General features: G+C 39.8%; 2 long non-coding RNA genes across 2 annotated transcripts in view; both read right to left on the bottom strand.

The window, feature by feature from the left end:
- LOC146671371 (uncharacterized) overlaps positions 1-19,057 on the bottom strand; it is a 394,396-nt gene extending 375,339 nt beyond the window's left edge. Inside the window, exons 1-3 of the long non-coding RNA XR_014911445.1 lie at positions 19,003-19,057; positions 15,322-15,455; positions 13,729-13,835 (exon numbers count right to left, since the gene is read on the bottom strand). This is a non-coding gene — a long non-coding RNA (uncharacterized LOC146671371). The remainder of the gene's footprint in view (positions 1-13,728; positions 13,836-15,321; positions 15,456-19,002) is intronic.
- LOC146671372 (uncharacterized) lies at positions 11,007-12,893 on the bottom strand. Its single transcript, XR_014911600.1, has 3 exons — positions 12,349-12,893; positions 12,026-12,097; positions 11,007-11,879 (listed from the first exon to the last, which is right to left on the bottom strand). It is a non-coding gene; the product is annotated as an uncharacterized LOC146671372 (long non-coding RNA).
- Positions 19,058-24,129: the final 5,072 nt, after the last annotated feature.

The raw sequence follows: 24,129 nt of genomic DNA, 5'->3' as shown, positions 1-24,129 counted from the left end.
TACCTTTGTTAGATCACATTTATGAATTAATGTGCTTCTCTTTTTTCTTTCTTTCTTTTTTTTATAAAATGTTATAAAAAGCCCCTCTCTCTTCCAAAATCAATTGGATGGCCCTCGCCATCTTTTGCCATCTTGTTCAGTTGTGATAAAGAACCACACTGGCAAAGTATTATTTATAATATTTATGCCCCTAATTTGCCAGTGTGGGACAGGGTATGAGAGAATAAAATTTGGATCCCTCAAGAAAGAGGGTAAAATGTGTGAGGTGTAAGAGCAGACGGTGTTGATAGTTGAATTTTCAACAATGTTGCAACTTTGTGCGGGAGCAGGAGGGGAAGAAAACACTATCAGCAGCACCAGAAAGGAGGAAGACAGAGTGTGGGAACACAGGACCTGCACTTTCAACACTTTTATTAGACCTGGGTCCAGTGGACCCGAACACCTTGTATGTAATGTAAATGTGTGGGGGGAGGTACAGTATGAGGCCATTGAAAATTAGTTCGGATTTATGTTCTTCACAGAAAATAAGCCAAAGCCAATGAATTTCAGATTGAAAAAATAATTAATTGTTTAATTTTTCTTTTGAAAAAAACTGAAAACGGGTCTCACAGACCCGAACACCATACAAGGGTTAAAACAAAATATTAACCGACAAATAAACCCCAAAATATAAGTAAACTAACAACAAACTTTAACTAATTTCAAAAAAAATAAATAAAGAACAAATAGCTCCAACAATAACAAAAATGTAATGAGTCATAAATCATGTAATACGTAAATCCTTAAGAGCTGACGACAAATCTGTAAAGAAATTCCATTTTGACTTTCATTCTATCGACAATTACTATTGATTGATTTTCATTACAAAAAAGATTTAATAGGTTCCTTTAAATAATAATAATAATAATAATAATAATAATAATAATAATAATAATAAAGAAGGAAAGAAGTCAAAAGTTATCTCGATGAATTATCAGATGAGTGCGTCATAAACTTTAACTCACCAAACTAGCAGCATAAATTATGAAACCAGATAAGGTTTTATCAAACTTAATTTAAATCTCTTCTTTCAGCCAATTGGAAACTGTCAATCACATGCTAGCTTTCTAAATTGCCACTCAGCCACCAAAACAAAAATGTTGTAAAAGGGCAGGGAGATGCAGAACTCAAGAGAAAAACTTTATCGCTCTGTTTCTTTTGAAGCTGATATAAAATTGTATCAAAAACTCACACAGATGCAAAAGATTTGGACGTTTTTGGAATTCTAGCAAGTGTGAAATGACTTGCTATTGTTGGGATTTCTGGTTTATATATTGGGGATTTTACCTTGCAATATAAGTCCTTTCATACAACACAATAAAACACAACAGAAATCAGAAGGTTTTTGTGATTTGGATTTTTATTTATTTATTCATTTTTTCTCTTCTTTTTTGGTCAGGTTAGTACGGTGGCCCTCAGAGGCCAAACGGACTGCAACTTTAGAAAACACCAGCGATAAGAAAAATGCTGTTTTGTTTTTCCTATTTCCGTTGTGTTTTGTGTGCTTTTGCAGCATTTTTCTTACTGCTGGTGTCCGTTTGGCCTCTCAGGGCCACCGTAGGGTTAGAGATTTTGATTAATTTCATTGGAGTATACTTTAGTTTTATTGTTTTACTTTGATGCTATAATAGATGTTTAGAAAATTCAGTTATATTTAAGATTATATAGCATCATGGCAAAACAACAGTCTCCTCAAGCTGCTTTATACTGTAAGGTGAAAACACTACAGAAAAAGCCAGAAAACCCCAACAATCCAAAGATCCCCTTTGAGCAAGCACTGGGCGACAGTGGGGAGGAAAAACTCCCTTTAGGAAGAAACCTCCAGCAGAACCAGGCTCAAGAAGGGGCGGCCATCTGCTGCGACCGGTTGGGGGTGATGGAAAGAGAATAGAGGGAGACAAGATGAAGTATACTTCTAATGGCCTATTCCAATTGGTGGTAATACATCATAAGAATTGAGGAAAGGTGGTGTTGATGGAGACTCTGGGGAAGGCCTTCGTCTGCCAGGGTGTTTTGGAGCCACTTGAATAAATTTAGTTTGCACTGGAGGTGGACGAGGTTTAATCTGTGGAAAGATCTGAGACGGAGTCTCCCCATAACATCTCCCCATCACGCCTCTATGGACCAACGGTGCGAGCTTTTGTCCTTTCTGTTTTTCTAATTTAAGCTGGAGTTGAACGTCTTTCACTCTAGATTTTAGATGACCTATCTCTTTTTCTTCATTGCCAGCTTTTCTGATCATCTGGTTCACTGGTCCAATGAGCTCCTGTTTTTGTTTGAATAAAGCGTATTCGGAAGACTTTACCATATCATTGTACTGCTTTTTAAATGATTCCAGCTCCCGTGTTTTATCTAGTAAAGCTGCATCTAGATCCTTGCATCTGGTACGTAGACAGTTCAGCTGTTTTTCAAGAAACAGCTGAACTGTTCCAACAAAGGGGATGCCTTCCACACCGTCTACGTATTTCTTTTTCAAGTTGTGGAATATATCCCTAAATTCCACCTTTTCTTTTTCTCTGAAGTGACCTGCATGTGGAAATGCCTTTTCAAAGGACAAAACGCACTGGTACAATTCCTCTTGGAAGTGGCGCTTTTTCTTTTCCAGGCAATTCGTTTTGTGTGTGAATATTTCTGTTTGCTTTTTTGTGGCGCGCAGTTGCTCTTCCAGTGAGATCTTTTCAGCCAGTGCCTGATTGTGTGCCGTTTTTACTTTATGCCTGTCCACTGCTGTCTTTCTGTGGTTTTCCTGCTCTGTGCTTAGGGCCTTTTTTAGGTCTTCATTTTTCTTTTTCAAAGAATCAACTTCATCTTCGACCATAGCCTTCATTTTCTTTTCAAAGGCCAGAGCCCTAATATTTCTCTGACATTTCTGTTTGATCTCCATATTCTGGGCCTTTTGGTTGTCTATTACTTTGCCCATTTGATCTTTCTCGTCTGTTAATTCTTTCACGGTTTTATCCATCAATTCATTTTTGTCCTGTAACTTTGTATTACGTGTCAGAAGACCCTCAATCCAACACTGCGAGGATTGATGTTGTTCCTCGCGTTCTTTAACCGCATTGACGGCCACACCTCTACTATTTTTTACTGTTCTCTCAAGCTTTTCTATTTTGGAATCATACATTTCCATGACCTCTTCTAACTTTCTGTCTGCAGCATTGGCTTTGTCTTCGAGTTTTTTTTAGTATTTTCCTCGTAAAATTGCTGCATCTTATTTTTTTTCCTCTTTGTGGCGTTTCAATAATAATTCAACAACTTGGCTGTTGTGAAATTCCTGACGTACCACCTTTTCTTTTGCTGTTTCCAGCAGTCCTTGCAGGACTTCGACTTCGTCCTCATCATCTGTGATTAGGTATTGAAACAGCTGTTTACTCCCCAGATGTTTGTGTCCTCAAAGAAATTCCATTTAGATTTATGTGAATGTATTGTGCAGGTACTTTCTCTGCTTCGCCCTCATTGCTTGCTTTATCTGAGAACATAATCTGCCTTCTTTTAGCTTGGGGTAGGCCTCAGTTTATGTTTTAAATTAAAAAGCTTGAAGACAAAGTGAACTCTGGACAAGCGTGCGGCCTACCTGAAGCCCAGGTGGGCTTCTTGATAATCACATTTTCACACTCATCTCGGGGCACATCCGTGGTGTTCTGGTGCCAGCCTGTCCCCTCTGTTTTTGTGGGGGTTTTCCCCACATACGAAAATGGCCGCTTCTGCCTGGAGGGAGTTTTTTATTTTTGCTTTGCAGCTGCACAGGATCTGTATAGAAGTTTTAAACACTTCTACTTTAGGCAAATTTATAATATTTTAGACGACAGCACTGTTACGAGTTCAAAAATTGGGGATGGAGACAAGAGGAAAAACCACAATAACAACACTGGTCCGGCCGGGTTAAGTCAAACGATGATTTTAATGATCACACGCGTGGGAGATGGACACTGTATGCAGACAGCCTCAGATCTCAAAATGGTGGAGCATTGATCAAACTCTTATAGCCTCTGGTGCCCCCACCTTATCATAAAAGCCTAAACATTCACATGCTTTCTCTCACACGGCGCCTAAGCTACGACCTTGGCTCCCTGTTTATCTGCTCCTGCTGAGATGGGGCAGAAAACTCCAGCATGTTCCGTTCTCTTCTAATCAGACAAATAAGGCGATGACTTTTCTGCAAACAGTATTTCTTATAACTCAGCAGTATAATGCATCATGAAACAATATCATCCATTCACAATAAATCAGCAGTGTAATGCAAATCAGTTTAACAAATGCAATAGTTATCACCCTCTCCTAATTCAGGAGAATAATGCAAACTAAAACTACATAATAATTCACAATCTTTAATTAGGGGTCTAACATGGCATAAAATAATATTATAAACCTCACAGCACATAAAACACTGTTTGCTTGGATGCGTGTGTTTGTGTGTAAAAAGTGAGATGTTCAGAGGTCTTGCTTCATGGTATCGAACAGCCCACACAAAACAGGTTCTTTATGATTTAATTTAAGTGCTGATGTAAACCACAATGTTCAGCAAACATCTATCAGGTCATTGGACTGTATTTTTTTAAAGCTTAAGTATGCGCACATGGGATATATTAAAAACTGACAAGCCGTTTGAACACATGATGTGAAATCACTTAATCAACCTGCTGGATTTTCCAAAAGTTAAAATATTTATACTACTTTGGCACATTGCTCTTAACTTATTAAGGTGGCTATTAGTGAGGGTCATGATAATCAATTCAATTGAGCAGAAGTGACATTCTTACTTCGATTCGTCCAAATTCATGTGAGTTCCAGTCTGTTCAGCCTGTTTCTGTGTAGCACCAAGCAGTAGACCTAAACCTGGATGTGCTTCTGGGTTCTGCCTCTAATGAAAACGGATGAGTGTAAAATGCAACCATTGTTTGTAGTTTGCTGCCACCTAAAGAAACTGATGGACATTATGAACAATGCTGGGCATCCTCTGCACACGGCCATAAACAATCAGAAGAGTCTGTTCAGTGACAGGTTGCTTCTCCCCAAGACAAGAACTAACAGACTTAAAAACTCCTTTGTCCCACACGCCATCAAACTGTTTAACTCCTCTCGGGAGGGGAGAGGGAGGGGAAACAGGAGGACAAAGGAGGGGGGAACAACTAAGCTGTAGTGCCTCTTCACCTCACTGTACAATACCTTGTGCAATACTTTTTGTAAATAGTCAACAGTGCAATAGACTCAATACTTGAAATGTGCAATTCACTTGTATTTTTATTTTTTATTCCTATTTATCCCCTTTGTATATTTTATTTATATTTGTCTCTGTATTTATATATATGTGTGTGTGTGTGTGTGTGTGTGTGTGTGTGTGTGTGTGTGTGTGTGTGTGTGTGTGTATATATATATATATATATATAACAATTCTGTAACTGTAACTTCGGTCGTTGCTGTGCTTTTTGGAAGTCGAATTTCCCAGAGGAACCCACCCGAGGGATTAATAAAGTTCTATCTTATCTTATCTCTTACCTACTGAGTGAAAAAAGAACTGAAGTTGTAAAAAGTCACTATTCCTAATGATAGGCTTCGTTTTGTTTCAGTTTCAGTTCACTATACAGCTCATCAAACTGTTTTCCCTTTACGTTTTGATATAATAGCTTTTTAGTACTACTGAGACACATACTGCCTTTTTCTTCCGTTAGAGTAATATTTTCTTGAGCTGTGTAACTGGATTTGTTCAAACATAGAGGTAGTTTGGATTCACTGACACAGGAGCCATACGCCCTTTCTGCAGTTTCTATGCTTCCTTAGCTCGTTTATGTCGCCATTGTTAATCCTGTCCTGTGCAAAGAAAAGCCCAAGCTACACTTGTCTGACTGACAGAAGGTTCAAGAGAAGGACATTTGCTCTCAACTCTTTCCCTGTTGAAATGTTATTCCAAGCAAGTGAGTTTCCTACAGGGTATGGAGGGTTAGTATGTGTTAATGATTTCAGTGTCATGCAGGGGAAAGTAGCATTCAGTGGAAGCTTCTCGGTGATTGTTTTAAATCCAAATATGACCCTTATTTGTGGCGCATGTTAGCATACAGTCAGCTCAGGAGTTAGTATCAGTCATGTGGTTGTCACGAGGTTGCGCACAGCATCACCGGCAAGAGGGCTTGGTTTGAGAGGTTTTTGGCATCTGTGATGTGATTTACAACCATCCACCCATGTACAGTAAGAAGCTGCACTCACAACCGTGGGCATCAGCAAGTTGGTGAAATTTAAACAAAACAGCATTACATCTGAAACTCTCTTATTGTACCCAAAATACAAATTTTAGTGATTACATGTGGCTTCATTAATTATGTTCAAAAGGATGAATACATAACGCAAGTAATAACTTTATAATCAGTCAGTGAATGAAGGAGCTCAAGAGTGCAAATATAGTTGCAATAAAGTGACAAATATGCCCTTTTATGTCAAAGACCGAAATAAGTGGCATCAGTGTGAGGATGAAAATGAGCGATCCAACCTCACACTGCAGATATCAGGGCAACGCACAGTGGGGGGGCGGGGGGTTGCAGTCTGCGCGCACAAGAGGGCTAACAACGCTGTGAGTGACAGAATCCACCCAAACTGAGGAACAGCTTCTTCCCCAGAGCTGAAGCCTGCACTGTTTGCACTATAATATAATATAATATAATATGTTGCTATTTAATGTTTTTTGTTCGTGTTGCAGCTGCTCTGTGAGCCAAGCTTTCGTTGTCTAAATTCAATGGAAATATATCTCTGCACCACACGATGGCGATAGATTCTCACAGTCTGTGCTCTGCTTCCGCCACCAGTCATCTTTAAATCTTTTTTTTTTTAATTCAATGAAACCTTTAACTCGCAGCATTACTTTAAAAAAAATCATATTTAAATACAAAAAAAATTAAATACATGAACGACAGTAGTAGAAAATTGATAAAATAACACCAAATAAATATATTTACAAATGATAGCAACATCAATGGAATAAAAGCATGAACACCAGCAGAAGGAGAAAGAGGCCTGTATCTACATTATTACTCTGGCAGCTCTCAGGCTCCATACAGACAGGACACGTTGCAGCGTAATTGCAGACAGGTGCGTGGGCCTGAGCTCCGCCCAGGCAGAATGACGAGTGGAAGAAAGCAGCAACACAATAAACATATGTAGCCTTGCGGAGCCGGCCGGGCAGACATCGAGACCGTGACAGAGTGCAAAACTTTTATACTTGACAACTGTTAAGAGTTCAAATATTGAGGAAGGAGAGTAAAAACAACCATGGTCCAGAAGAGCTTGGTCAAACAATTGATTTTAATGAACACACGCGTGGGGGGAGTAGTCGGAGTTTCCTGTCACTCTGACTTTGCACAGAGTGTACTCAGAATCAACAGAATCAGCACATACACACTTAAGATTATAACAAGCATTCAATCAAAAGCATTTATTATAGATTCAACTCAACAGTTTAAATTGGTTATAACTGCACCTGTAACAAAGGCTAATTGGGTGCCAATATGTTTAAACATCTGAATGCAATATCAGTGCTGTAGATTATATTATTAATGCAATGGTAATGATGATGATTATTAACAATAGCAATAACAATTAACAATAACATCCTCTGGCTCAGCAAATCAGACAACCTCATGTCATCTAGGTGGTCCAATAATAAAATGCCAGCTCCCACTTGAGAACACTCCATGCGTAAGATTAGGTTTTTTCTGCGTCCCTCTCGTGGTCCATCAGGCCTCGGGCCTCCAGGATCCTCACCCCCCTGTGGTCGCCGAGATCTTCTGCAAAGGAAACAAAACAGCTTTTCCTGCGCCTCCCTAACTTATCATGTTTGGGACTCTTTAATCAAAAGCATGATCCTAATTATGTTCTTGACTTATTGACTTGTATATACACACACACACACATATATACTCTTCAACGTTACTCATTTTAAGCGCTGCTTTCACGTCCCTGCATGTTTCCTATTGCTCGCCTTATCTGATCATCAACATCCTGTACACAAAACTGTCGCTGCTGCAAGTGCCTTAACTCTGATCTAAAGTCACCTTTCACAAGAAAATCATTATAAGCGCCTATTCTACTAAAAGATCCAAGAGAGAACAACCATTTTAATCAATTAAGTTTAAGCATATAAGCAATTACTCATGCATACATTTTATCATAGCTAAACGCTGCCTAAAAACAACTCCTGTGTGTTAACACCAACTTCATTTTAACACTCACATTTCCTATGTTATAACCCATTTTTGGTATAGCCTTTTTATTTCATTTTGCTCCTTTTAATGTAACAATACCTTCTAATTCTAGTTTATCAGACTTAACCAAAATAAATGCTTTCCTTCCTTTGGTCCTTCTTTAAAGCAAGAAACTCTTATCCAGTTCCTCTTTTCTGTCACTTGTTACAGGGCCAGCTCAAGTTCAGTTACAAGCTAAATGAATTTCAGGCCTCTGGCCTGACAGGTTTATGGATTCTATGTGTTTGTAAGCATGTGCGGCCTTCTATGCTCCAGTCACTTAGCACAATAGATTGCCTGGACATTCGCGCCAAACAAAGCTTTTGACCTTCATTTTAATAGACTGAGCCACAACTCCTTAATAAGCATCAAAATGCAATGTATATAAAATCATTTCTACGTATAAGCTCTCCCCTCTATCCTAAAAATAAATCTGTAATAACATTATAACCACTTCTTCTAGAAATCAAAAAGAACTCAGACATTTTCTACTCCTACAACTTTCACTAGTTTTCCCCAAAGCATATCTTTTTGTCAAAGTGTCCCACAATTTCCCTCTAAGATTTGTATACAGCTTTAAAAACACCGGCATTGTATCTTCTAAACAGGATTCAGTTCACTTTAATCCTTTAACCTTAACATAAAAATAACAATTTCTGCTTCAGTTTTACCATATCTAAATGATCAAAAACCCCAAAAGTTATAAAATAATCCTAAAACCCATTTCAAATTAAACCTTAAATTCCCCCTTTTTTGACACATCTCATGTGTCAAACTAAAAATGCTCCACCCAAGCTTAGGAAATTAAAAGAAAAATACAGTTAGTCATATCATCCCTCAAAACACCTCAGCAATCCTCCTCTCAGGTATATTTGCTCCGACCCTGCAAACCTGTCTTTAAGGAATGAAATCCATTTAATCATCATGTCACATCTTTTCGAACTCCCAGCTCTATCCACAGCCTGCATCCTTGGAACTTCCTAAAAACAAAACCTGAACTTCACATTCCATACTCAGTTTTCCCCCTTATGATCCAATCTGTGTTATAAAAATAAACTTAGAACAGTTATCAGTCATGTGTTTCTTCAGTTAATGGTAACATGAGTTATATCAAAAAAAATGTTTCCCCTTTAGCATTCTCCCAACAATATACTATAATACCATAATCTAACCCCAGTCAATAAAACAGAAATTTTCTCAAAGCAAACATCAGCAACCCAAAATCAACATCGCCAGAATTAAGCCTTCCACTCCTCCTGCTTATGGCAAAAGCAAAGCAAAGCATACCCTTTCTCTTGCTGGCATGGCAAGTGGTTTGTCCACATTTATTCATCCCCACCGTCATCCAGTCACACACATCCACACCATGTATTCACACCAGGTATTGCTAATAGTGGAGCCTCCCGCGCAAGTAATCAGATTCTCCACTCTCAGCAAAATGAGCTCATTCATTTGTTTTATTTGTCATAGTAAAATAGTTCTTTATGCTTTTGGACTGGATTGACTCGCTATTATTGTCCCGATTCGTATTTTGAAGAAAAGACAAACGACTACAAAGTCCCAATAAGGTGCGTCAAAACAAGGATTTTATTGAAATATATATGGGGGGGGGGGGGGGGGGGGGGAGTAGAGCACGATCACTCAAACAGCGGCGATCTTCCCCGAACAATACTTGGGGTGTAACATGCATATGATGACCAGTAATATGCGTCACCGCAGATGAAAAACAACATGCATGTTCCCCCCCAGTTGTTCTGCAAAGCCCACCATGGCGTCCCTGGTAAGGTTTGAGAGCCTCAGCAAATTATAATGAACATAATTAATGCGATCAACATTTTTATTTGGAGTTATCCATAGGAACACACTTTCAAATCCTGCTGCTATTTGGTTAACTAATTTATATTCATCAGGAACTCCCCTGGGAACTCCAATCGAGTCAATCCAGGTAGGCGAGTCAGTTCTCGGGTCATAAATCTGTGTACCCGTTGTGCTTCTTTCCCTCAACATGCGTCTCCTACATCTGACTGTCAATGTACGCGTGTCATGTTGTGGAATGGCTTTTACCCTACTCCCTATTAGCATCAATGGTGCTCCTAACAGCACCATAGCACGTCCCCACACTCCCCAAAGGAACACGCACCAAAAGGGTGTGATGTCCACAGTAATAATACAACCCACCTCTAGCCCATGTACCTATTATGGTGTTTGGGTCACTTACATTATTTGTGGTCCTTCCCGTGAGCGTCCTCTCACACCAACTAGGGTCAATTTCTCCCAGAGTGTATTTCACGGCGTCCGTAGAAAATTCAAAACATGTGTAATTATTTTGTTTAGGTATGAATGAACCTGTCTGCGTACGCTTGTCAATTGGTGGATATAAACTTGACAGTGTGATGCAGTCACCCGTGGCCACAGCTTCTCTAGTTAATCTCAACATGCAATTATAACCCCACTCATCCTCTGGATACAGAGGCGCAGGCTCAGTAAACAAACGAGGTCTAGCTGTAGCACAGGCAACACAATCATCTACATGCTGTTCCCTAGCATTTTGAGCCACCCAATCCAGCCAGAGATTGCTGTCACTGAATCCGGTGGCACGTTCAATTAAATCTTTTCAGGCAAGTGTAGTCAACTGCAACTACCTTCCTATCTGAGTTTTGGTTAATTTTTATCAGTGATGTCCCATTGTCCCTTACTACAGGCCTCATTGGTTTAGCTTTACTAAGAAAATTAACTTTTATTAACCTTTTTGGATCTATCCCTACAGTTTCCACACCCAGAACTAAATATAAGGAATTTTGACGCCACCAGTTCCCCATTGACAAGGTCAATGGATTCTGGGCCGGACTATAATCTCTCTGAAGTTTTAGCTCATTCTCTGGCCCCTGCTCTGACGCCTCCCAATCTTCCCCAGTGTAACCTTTTACCTGATCCCAGTTCCGACACCAATTGGCATAAGGACGACTTCCCCTTTCACAATATGTGTTCACAGCATAATCCCAACACACCCACACATTAAATCCCCTCCAGCTACTGTCAGCTCCCTTACAGATAAAAACGTTGCACAAATCAAACGTGAATGAAGTGGTGGACCCATTAACATAGTCTAATTCTAGTCCACCATATATGCTGAGGCACTCATCCCTTTTACCTGAGACTTCACGCTTAACCTTCCTTGGCAACGCAATCAATTTGGACTCTGAAGCGGGTAGACCTCTGCGTCTGGGCAATTCACCTGTCTGCCAAAAAACAAAGAAACATTAGAACACTCACGCACGCCAACACCCCAGTTATTTTCCAATCTCCCCACAAGCCCATGGTTTTGGTTCCCCTACTCTCCTCTAACTCTAGACTGGAGCCCCAGCCTATCACGCTTCACGCCTCTTTGGCACCTCCTCTTTGAGTGAAGAGACGCCCCGGATCCTTCTCTTCTTTCTTCGACTTCCCAGGTAGACTATTTGGGGATGAGCTTGTCTCCACCAAGCTCTCGTCTGCCACTGCACATTGAGACCAATGGAACCAGGTCTGGCCTTTCCCCTTCAACTGGACCGCTGTTGTGGTACGAGCGTTCACTTCAAATGGCCCCGTCCACCTCGGGTCTTTCCACTTTCGCTTGATGACCTTCAGCCACACCACCTTGGCGTCGGGTGCGGACCTGTCCACCGTGGTCACTCCTGCTGCAACCTGTTGTGTGAAACTAGACACAAGAGCTTTTAATTCTTTCCAATATTCTGCATGCGTTCTGTTACTTTTTATACTCTCTTCAGCCGGGACTGCCGTCCAGGGACCTGGAAACTGTCGTCCTGTCAACAGCTCGTACGGCGTGAAGCCTGTGGATTGGTTAACAGAACATCTTATGATCATTAATGCAATGGGCAGGGATGCGACCCAATTTAGCCCCGTCTGAGCACAAATTTTGTTCTTCAAATTTAGATTCATCCTTTCTACTTTCCCTTGGGACTGAGGATGATACACAGTTCCAAACGTGTGTTGCACCCCCAGCCTCTGTTCTGCCTCCGCCAAATCTTTGTTTTTAAAATGGGTCCCATTATCTGACCGAATTCGCTTGGGGAACCCATACCTCCTTTTAGACAGGGACTTTCAATCTGATCAGGTCCCCACTGGTAGCCTTCTCCTCAGCCAGTTGTAATCTGGAAAGCCCACCTTATATTTGCTCTCCCGAGAATTTGTCACCGCTGTTATTCACTGTTGCAGGCCTGCTTAGAACAAAAATGAGAAAAAAAAAGAGAGCTGATTATTAGCTCATCAAAGCACCTGACAGGTTTTCTTTAAGTGCACTGTTACAAAAATAATGGGCCCCTTCTTAGACGTCCATGTTTAATAAAACTCCCTCTATTAAAAACAAAAACAACCCAAACCTAACTGACAGAATCAACCCATCTCCACAACAACCTCAAAAATCTTAAACAAAAAGTTGTGCCACCAGAGTCCTGACACTCCCAGGTCAACTCATGTAATTTCACCTCCTCAATACACCGAAAGTCTTGTTAAAACCACACAATTTGCACACAACAATCGCCCCCTTTATGCACTTTAACATACTTAGATTCAGCATAAGATAACCCCATTACAACAACGTATCAACACTAAACTATAAATTTCCTATCCAAATCTGCTATGCTTCCTCTCCTGAAAGAGAGGCGCACACACACACACAGTCATCTCTCAATAAGTTGCTGTGACAAGACAAATACATGTTCAAACATTACCACCTTGTTAAATTATTTTATTTCTTTCTACAGTGATCACTGGTTTTGATCACTCAGTACGAGGGCACTCCTAAGTCACTCTTTTAAAACTACTTCAATCACTTTTTCTTTTTTCCATAATTCACTCCCTTGTCATATAGCTTCTTTTGAGTTATTCCTCAACTTCAAACTCAAGTGCATTTTATTCTTTTTTTTTGCCTGTCCCGTTTGGTTCTTTGGCCATCAGAATTATTGTCTGAAGGCGAGAAAAGATGCCCAACGGATTTACTTTACCAAATTGACCATCCCAGCCTTGCCGTAATGGTCTATTTGATTCATCTTTTATGGTTTATTTTCACTCGCTTTGCCCATTTGCTCTCTCATCTGTTAAATCTTCAGTTTGGTCCTGTAACTTTGTATTACAGGTCAAAAGACCCTCAATCCACACTGCGAGGATTGATGTTGTTCCTCGCGTTCTTTAACCGCATTGACGGCCACACTACTATTTTTTACTGTTCTCTTAAGCTTTATTTTGGAATCATACATTTCAATGACCTCTTCTAACTTTCTGTCTGCAGCATTGGCTTTGTCTTCCAGTTTTTTAGTATTTTCCTCGTAAAATTGCTGCATCTTATTTTTTTATTTTCACTCGCTAGATACGGGACTGACTTGAATGAGGAAAAGAAAAGGGAGAAAGGAAGAGGGGGGAGAAACAGTGGAGAAGAGGGACGGGGATAAAGGGCAGAAAAAACCTCGCGTTTTATGGTGACTCCTGAATTTCCTCCACTTCCTCCTCATCCTTAAAATACTCCGGATGAGTGTCCACAGCATTGTTCAGTCTGATGGCATCCTCCATGACCTGGACAACATGATACCATTAGAATGACATCATAGAATGAGGGGTGTGACCAGAGCCAGAAATGCACTCATTGATCCTTTTGTTGATTTATTGCTATCATACACTACTAATCAACTAATCGAAGTGCAAGTGTCACAGTCTGTTATTTATTCTCCCTCCATGCAAGGCAACATCCAGGGGTGGTGCTGTGGGTTCAGCATGGCTGGCAGCCATTGTTCAATCATGCCTCCCCTATTTCAGTTGGAACGCTGGGGCCTGGAGGAGAGAGCTGCGGACTGCCATGCACCATGAGCAGCCGATGGGAGCGAGAACAGTCGCAGTTCTTGCTTTTTCTGTTGGGGAGGCCCAAATAGTGCCATTCAACCTTCAGCAGCAGCAGCAAGGGGCTGTTTTTACAATGTCTGCCAGGTAATTCTACACCGACTGGGTAGAGGGCATCAGAGGGCCACTACTGCCATTTCTGAGGAGGACAGATGGAGCTGGGGGACAGGCCCTTCGCATATGCTAATGCACAATGCAGTAGCCAAAGACCACTGGAAATTAAACCAAGGGGCAAAATATACAGCCCAAGGCTGCGGTTCGCTCCTGCGTGTGTAACGGAGCAAAGGTGATTTTATTTTTTCCACAGTGTTTTTAAAGGAGGGAAACCTTCCTCCAAACGGACAGAGCAGTGGAGTCGCCAAGGGAAAGCACACAAATTAAAAACTGTGGAGCCTGCGGCTTAATTTGACTCAACATGGGAAACCTCACCCGGCCACGGAAAGGATTGACAGATTGATATTTATAGTTAAAAATATAAAATGAATTAAAACAACCCTGGCCAGGGGACAACACAATAAAAATCAATAAAACACAACATTAAAAGTCCAGTGGCGTCCGCCACGGTACACTAAAACAAAAAAACAACTCTTTAAATGAACAAAAAAAAAAAAAAAAAAAAAAAATCATGGAAAGAATTTCCACGTGATTAAATTGCTTTATTTTAGCATTATGCAATTCTGTTACTCCAACTTAATGCACTCAAGTCGGACCAACTTAATTAAAGATTGATTCATCAATGTATTTACTGCATTTTGATCCAATATATTTTAATAGTGTTGATCCAACAAAGAGTTTTGTTCCAACTCAATTCAGGTTTTCTCCAACTAATTTACTAAATTTGGTCCCAGCTTAAGTTAATTGAGTTAAACCAACTCATACAAATTAAGTTATTCCAACACAAGTCTTTAATGCTAATAGAAAGCACTTTAATCACATGGAAATTCTTTCCATGATTATTTGAAGTTAATTTAAAGAGTAATTTTTTGGAGCATTTAACAAAGTCTAGAGTCTGGTTAACATACATTTCACTATTACATCTAAAAGGTAAATACAAATTTGTCATACACATCTTTTTGTTTTCTCCAATTTCTAGCAAATTTCAGGTTCAGTGAATAGACCAGACCAAGCAACATTGTCACTGCAAAAACTACATTGCCCAACTCACCCATCACTTCCACCCCCTCTAGAACAATCATAACATCCTGAGGGTCATCGCCAGGCTCCGCACCCTCTGACCGAATGACACAGATTCCAAAGACTGTCTCTGCTATGGCAGTGGCCATGCTTTCTATCAACTTCCTGTGACAATAAAACAAACAAATTTAAAAAAAAGATAATGATTTCTCACTAATGTCCATTGCAAACAGTTTTAAAAGTACATCTGTTTTACATTAATGTAAAATACCTAAAAGCTTTATTCATTCAAGCCTTATAATAATGTAAATGTAATCAAAAATGACTGCCCGATATTTTTCCTCACTCAAGAGAAGTTCATTCAATACCTCAACAATGTTCTGTCTTTCAAAATCTTGAGTTGTGATAGGGGTGACTGTGGCACAGGAGGTAGAGCAAGTTGTCTACTGCTTTAATCCCTGGCTTCTCTAATCTGATACTAAAACTATCAATGGGTAACACACTGAACCCCAAGTTGCTCCTGATACATCCATTGAAGTGTAAATGTTACATAAAAATCTTGTATGAATGAGGTTGTTATAATGATATTATAATAATGATAGTATAAAACACTCAAGAATGCTGCGTGTAGTTAGGGCTGCTCAATTAATCGAATTTTAATCACGATTACGATCTGGGCTTTCAACTAGGGCTGAACGATATATCGCATTTGCGATAATATCGCGACATGATCAAGTGCAATTTTCTAACCGCAAAGGCTGCGATTATAAGGCTGTCCAAATAACTACCATATCCCAGAATTCATAGCGCGGCCCAGCCAAACTCCAGTTTCCAGCAATGGCGGCCGCTACTAAGTTTTAAAATTACTCATACTAATCTTTCTGGGTCACAAAATAAACTTTTAACATATTTTCAGGCGAGAAAGTAGTTGTGTAAACATCAAATATCTGCTCGGTTTATCAAGATATCCCATATTTGCAAAAGTGCTTCGACGTTTTCAGAGGCGTCTGCTACCCACCAGCTCGACAGCTAGCCGGGAGCTCGAGGATTACTGATGCGGCCGAGAACGGCACAACTCCCGGCACATTATTTTCAGATCACCGCGGAGTTTCGCTGCTCGGGTTAAACGTAATATATAAGTCACTTAGACAACCTAAAAATGTTATTGTTGGGCTTTTTTCAGTGTTTTGTTTGTTCGTGAGTAAATCGGTTTGGCTGAGATTAAAGTTATTAGATTAGATAAAATAAAACTTTATTAATCCCCCGGGTGGGTTCCTCCTTGGTTTTCACACAGCTGACTAAACGTCAAACAGAAAACTTATTAAACAGAAGTATGAGACAGTCGAGAATTTACACCAGTGTCTGGTTATATTTTAGATAGCAAGAAGCAGACGTCCGAGTTTATTAAACTCCACCGAGACAGCGGTGACGCTAATCAGAACTAGCCTTCTGATTCAGAAGGCTAGACCGTCCAATTTCACGCCTTTAAACTTTAAAGGCGTGTTTGTGTGTGTGTTTATACAATTGCTATTATGTTTGCACTTTATGTGTAATGTTACTGACTGCAGAGATCAGTAAGATGTGTGTATTTTTTATTTATTAGTTTTATTTATTTAATATTATTTTTTAATTGAATGACTGTCTAGTAGTTCACAGATGTCGAAAAACTGAGTGTGGTAAAGCCACTGATTTTTTTTTTTTTTTTTTTTATGTATATTTCTGCAATCTGCACATTGTACTGACTTTCATTTTAATGTTTACACCAGGGTTCCTTGTCAGCACTTTATGCTCAGATGTTTGTAAGCTAAAAATAAACTATTGTGTATGTTCAAATATACTGTTGTGATTGAAGAAGTTAAATAAAAATGTCAGTCATCAATTCATGCATCACCTCATGTCATCATAACAGAGGTCTGTCTTCCAGGAAAGAACAGTTTAAAATTAATGTAATATAGTATTGGCCATACTATATGATGTATTGCTTGTCTTTGTTTAATAATACAGAAGACAAAGACCTTAAAAAAATAATAATCGCATCGCAATCGCAGTATTGGGGCAAAAAAAAAAAATCGCAATTAGATTATTTTCCATAATCGTTCAGCCCTACTTTCAACGATCATTAAAAGTGACTGAGCCGATTATTAGCCCCTCCCTCGTGCTTTACTCTCGCGCTGCTCCGTGTGGCAAATCGAGCGCACCTCTTGTTTCCAACACGTGTCACAACAATTAAGAGGACCCGAGGGAAGCTCGGAAAGCTAAGCAGAAGTTATTTGGAGAGGAGAGTGACTGCCGTTGGTTGAAAAGAGGGGTAAAAAAACAAAAACAAAAAAAACTTCAGTGGTGTGGAAACATTATGGGTTCGCCGAGTCAGACATCGTGTGTAAACTTTGCTACGGTGTTGTAGCTGCACCACTGCAAAGTTCACTAAACAGATGTTCACATTTATTTCTTATATTGCAAACATTTGCACTGTTATCAGTATTTGCACACTATTTTATATTATTTGTTAAAGTCATTATTCAATACATTGTTATTGTTAACCTTTACAGTCAGAGCGGGCATGCTCCGTTTTGCGTAACTATTTTTAAATCCCTGTAGAACCGGAACCGCGTAAGCTAGCGCAATAATTTTTTGCATATGAAACCAGAGGAGTTGTACTTACATCTTATGCTATCAGCTTGTCCTAGGTCACGGTTGCAAAAATTGCACAAAACGCACTAGCAGGAACAAACACAATATTCCAGAAACACGCTTTGCCGATTTGATCAGCTGTTCGCAACACTTCCCACATTGAAACAGACGTCAGCGCGAACTATCGCACGTCCGCCATTTCCTGCCAGAAACCCGAAGTGACGTCATCTTCGCGGAAACTGTAGTTTTTTTACTTGTAGGCCTTAAACACCTATACTGGTGTTTTTATAAGTCATGTTAGACTTTACTGAATAGTTTCTGGGATGCTTAGAACTCATATTGCACTGCTGGAAATAGTTTATTTTGATGCACATGCTGTTTTCTTTGCAAATTTGAATCATAGGATTGTTTTTCCTGCAGTATATAAAAATTGCTTTATCTCCAAAATAAAACTATGAAGACACTCAAAATAAATTTCCTGTTGTTGTAAACTATTTTTTGCATTTAAAGTTTTGAGGGATAAACCTCTTAAATTTCTCCAAGTAGAAATATATGTAAAAAACCATTTTCAATTTTTTTGTAGTTTATTGCACTTTTTGCAATTAATCAGAATCAGAATACTTTATTGATCCCTGGGGGAAATTATTTTTTGTTACAGTGCTCCATTTTAATGTAGTTACTATGGACTTAATGCATACATATTATTAAAATATGGGCTATAACAGTTGTATTGATGTATAGCAACTTGAAATGCTCCCAATGGCACTATAACATGTAAAAAAATAATATAAGCTCTGGCGGACTGTTCTATAGTAGGTCTTAAAGGGTTAAATATCGTCAAATAATCGAGACCTCAATTTCAGTGAAAATAATCGTGATTATCATTTTTGCCATAATCGAGTAGCCCTACGTGTAGTATCCAGTGAGAAACTTAAAGCTCTTACTTTTCCCATTTTAAAAGCTATTTTTTTACAGCCACCGGTAATTTATAGGAAAACCCCATCCCCTGAAACTTTTTGCATGTAGTTCAAGCTTATCTTTGATCATCTCCTTAGTTAAGGATACAGGCAAGTTAACATACCAGGTAATCCTTCACCAGCTCAGGATCTTCATTCAGGTACACGCAAAGACCTTTGGCAATGTATTCTCTTCTGATTTCAACAGCATCAGTACACAGAGTGGGGGGGGGAGGGGGGGGGGGAAACAAATATATACGGAAATCCATCTCAACGACCTAGCAGTGGGATTAAAGAACTTTTAACTGAATTACCAGGAATTTGTGAGAAATACAGAGGCTATTGTTTTACAGTCTTAATCTTTTCAAATAGTATTCATGCATTTTAGACAATTCTGTCATTCTAATATTGTTTTTTACTTTGTATTAATTTAATCATGCCATACCCCCAATTCAAGAAAGTTTAGATGTGTACATAAAATCAGAATGCAATGTTTTCTTGGTCTCAAAACTATGTCACTTACAAATGAATATATTAAATTTTTAACATGGGAATGTGATAATTTAAGAAAAATATTAGCTCACCATGAATTTGATGAACGGGCCTGCCAGCTCTCCAGACCTTTCACCACCTGATAAGATTAAACATTTATTATCTTTACAGGAGGGAACTGCAAGTCTAAGTTTAAGTAGAAAAATATTTAATTTAAAAAACAAAAAACAAAACAGGAAAACATATCTGTTCATGTTTTGTCTTTCCTCCTCAGTGTACTAAAAACACAAGTTGTTAAATAAACCACTCTCCATCAGTTGCAACTTACAAATTTCAACAACCCACACGTAAAATGTAAATTTATCACAACAGTCTCTGTGGTAGAGCCAAACTAGCTTATGTGCAGAGTTTAAGTTATAAACAATATCTATATTTGGAGTAGCTAAGTCTTTCATATTAGGCTATCATGACATTGTGCTATATTCTTGCACTAATGTGTTAGCTAGCTATCCATCCATCCATCCATCCATTCGCTTCCGCTTATCCTTTTCAGGGTCGCTGGAGCCTATCCCAGCTGTCATAGGGCGAAAGGCGGGGTACACCCTGGACAGGTCGCCAGTCTGTCGCAGAGCTAACACACAGGGACAGACAACCATTCACACTCACATTCACTCGCACATTCACACCTAGTGGCAATTTGGATTATCCAATTAACCTATCCCCACAAGCTGCATGTCTTTGGACGGTGGGAGGAAGCCGGAGTACCCGGAGAGAACCCACGCAAACACGGGGAGAACATGCAAACTCCACACAGAAAGACCCCGGCCTGATGTTGGAATTGAACTCAGGACCTTCTTGCTGTGAGGCAACAGTGCTAACCACCGTGCTGCCGTGTTAGCTAGCTAGAATGGCATAAACAGATTTAAAAAAAACAACAACAACAGAACAAATGTGAATAAATAGAACTGAAAAGAATCGACAAACTAATGATACCTTTGTGCAAAAAGTATTTTCATCAAGATGGATGAAGATAGATTCACTCTTACCTTTCCAAGATGACTGTGGAGCAAACCATGTGCTTTCCTGCCTCTTGTTTAGAATCTCACGTGATCTTGTGATATCGCGAGTCTTTAAGGCAGCTAACCACTCTTGTTAGATTTTATCATGTCATATCAACAAGAATTTAAGAGGTGCTAGTTGGTGAATTTCATGTAGATCTTATATGATTTTATTACGTTCACCTTAGAAACATAAATTCATTGTGTTCAAATTACATGTTAGAGTCTTGTAAATGCAATAAACCACCAAATTTCACTTTGAGTGTATAAGAGTCACTAAGAATTAAAAATCCAGTGAAGCGGTGCAGGAGGGAAACCCGGCGGCGTCCTCGCCTTCCTCTCCGCGTTCTGCGCCCCGGTGCGCTAAAGAAAGGAAGGCAGCGGTAGTCACTATTCTTTTAGGCAGCTATAATTCATTAAAGGGGACAAGTCAAAAGACTTACCCCGGGTGGGCAGAGCTCTTAACTCTGCCCGCCGCTTCTTTGTAACCGCCAATCGGCACCGGCCCGCCTCGCCGCCTCTAATTCCCTGCAGACACGTAATCTGGCCTCCTGTTGCTGCAGCAGTCGGACCGCTCGCTCCGTGTTGCTGGCACTGTATCCTCCTCTCCTGAACGCCAAGCTCCACCAGCCCTCCGGGCTTGCAGGCGCCGCCGCCTGACACCACTCACGCCTGCCCGTCTCTCAAGCCTCTTTCTCCATGGTCTGCCAGGCCCTCTTATTGGCCTCTGTGACCTCCCAGGTGTGATCAGGTTTATAATCAGGTAGGGGCGGAGTCTTTCCAGGACAAGTCACCAAATAAATACCATAAAAAACATGCAGTAAAACTCATAAAAATAAACCAGTGTACAATATTAAAATATTGAAAAGGTAAAACACAGCAAAACATGCATAGTAAAAAACCCTAGATAACTTGTCCCTTTCCACCCCGTGACACGTGACACACACCTTGACTTTGGGAACAGATTGATGTGATTGCTGTGATTGATGCGATATTTGGCCACATTGCTATAACGACACCACTCGATTACTTCACACGCATGCTACCAATAATCCATAAATTGCTGCTTAAGGAACTAAGGACAATACATTTAAATGCAAGTTCTTTTTTCTAATGTGTTGTACAACTATCAAATTCATTTTTTTATGTTACATAGTAATATGGTCCTTACCGATTGTGAAACTAAATTAATTCGTTTCATAGATCTAATCCATACTGCTCCTTTAAGGCAGCAAACTCGCTATATTCTATTCATTATACCAATTAATAACACCAGTGGTAAACAAAAACACTACTTTAAAACAACTCAGTGCAAATAGGCATGGATGTTCATTTGCTTTCAACTCACAACAACAACTCAACTTCCAAACCAAAACACCAACACAAAGGAGTGTGAGTTTAGACAGCACCAGTTAGCTAATCACATAGAACTGTAATCTTTGACATTTGTTTACCAAGTGAACAGCTTTAACATTTAAGCAGCTGTAACTGTTAGTGCAAACACTGTGTATTTATAAGGAAAGAGCTTCAAGTCTCCAGATCTACTAGCTAACAAAAGACACATTACGCTTTCACCTGCTTCTCTGCTTCAACAGCAACAATGTTCCTCTTACGTCAGAGGCACAGCTACAGCAAGTGTAGAGCCAAGCAGCCTCACCAGCGTAACCAGTGTTGCTCTTTTAGCTTTGAATGTTTTAACTTAAATGCATTAACAACTTGTGTAATAATTCTAAAAAAAGGTTTCTAACTTTTATCTGTTTGTAACCCTGGGCTACACAACATCCATAAACAACATGTATCCATTCAATATCAATCCAACCAACAAACCTGCATTAACCCAACTATCCATAAAGCCAGCAACCATCCAGCCAACATGCATCAACCCAAAACTCCAACCAGACAGCATGCATCATAGTAAGACTAGGTGGACTGCTGTGGATTCATTTGAATCTTACTCTGCACAGCTGCAGAACACTGTTGATGTAGCTCTCGTCCTTTTCGACCTTATTCCTGAAAAGGCTGGTTTGTTTCTTGTCAGCAGGGTCGATGTCCTTGGGCCACCCCCCTCCACTTGGTTTACTCCACAGCTTCTTGTCTTGTGAAGTTTTGTGTTCACCTGAAAACAACAAGTAGCACCTGAGATTCACACAGACAGGCAATTCACACAGTGCACTGTTAATCAGGAGGTAGAGCAGGTCACTAATCAGAAGGTTGGTGGTTCAGTCCTTGGCTGCATCCCTTGGGCAAGATACTGAACCCTGAATTGCTTTCTGATGCATTCATCAGAGTGTGATAAAAAACACAGAAAAGTTGCTTTTATGAATGGGTGAATGAGGCATGTTCTGTATATAAGAACCACTCTCTTTACTCTGTATGTAATTTCAACCCTTTTGGCAATCCAGTTCAAGCTGTGTGTAGGTGATCAGTTACTGCAGGAGCGTCACACTCATTTTAGCTCATGGACTGCTTCTAGCTTGATTTATCCTAGCCCAATACTAATAAGATAATAATAATAATGAATACTGTATTGATCCCCGAGGGAAAATCCCTCTCTGCATTTAACCCATTCACTCAGAGAAGGAGTGGGAAGACACTGGGCACCCAAAGAGCAGTGCGTAGAGACAGCACCTTGCTCAGGGGTACCTCGGGGGAGCCGTTCAGTGGATTCGAACCCCCAACCTTCCAATCATAGGGCCACCACTGTACCTACTGAGCTATCCCTGCCCATAACTCTAGAGCATTCACATTTCTCTGTGTAAAGGCAGCTGATCTGTACGGAGCCCCTCTGATGACATGGTACAAAAAATAAATAAATTGTGGCCACGAAATACCATTTCAAGGCCACGAAATAGGTATAACGTGCCCACGAAACACTTGATGATATATATATATATATATCATCCCAGGGCACATTCACTAGAGCCTGCGTCAGCCATAGTACGGAGTCCTTGCTGTTGGTGATGTCCTTAAGGTGAGTGTATTATATTTTATATTTATTTCATATTGTTATCCCGCAATTCGGCAGTTATTTATTCAGACCTATATTGTTACTATGTTCTAAATTGTATCTGCTGACGTTTCAAATGTTGTATCCTCATGTTGCTACTACACGTTGTTTTGTTGTGCTAATATGTAGCCGTAAACTCATTTTTAACTGTAGGACGTTTCAAAGTAGAGCAAGGCTGAAGGCTACTAATAAACGAGGTATGTTCAACATAAAACCTTAGTTCTCTGTGTCACGAAGTTGTCTCTCTTTTACCCTGGCCACATCACCATACTAGCTGGTGCAACTAATCTGGTCTGGACAATAATAACAGTTTTAGACGGAAAGCATCTTAAAATTGCCTCTTTTTTTCGCTGAACATCTCCTTTGAAAGTAGCATCATGTGAGTCACACTTGTCAAGGTAATGCATGCTAAATGAGCCGTAGCTTTCAATGCATCACCGGATGAAGCCTTGCAGTTACAGTAGCTCACTGCAGGTATCACGTTGCCAAGGGAACTAATAAAGCATACAGTGATCAGAATGATTTTGTATTGATGCAGGTTGCCATTGCTAATACTGAACTACTTAAACTCCAAGTAGACAATCGCTCCATTCCTCATTACCATAGATAATATCTAAGTAATAAAACAATCATTATCAAATTCTGATTTGCCATATATAAAGTGATTTTATAGGTAGGCTATCATGTAAAAATCT

Source organism: Rhamphochromis longiceps, linkage group LG4 (assembly GCF_057381845.1).
Source record: "Rhamphochromis longiceps isolate RC_006_pf linkage group LG4, R_longiceps_female_GT1.1, whole genome shotgun sequence".
Classification (NCBI taxonomy): Eukaryota; Metazoa; Chordata; class Actinopteri; order Cichliformes; family Cichlidae; genus Rhamphochromis; species Rhamphochromis longiceps.
This window is presented reverse-complemented; position numbering and strand designations above follow the sequence as displayed.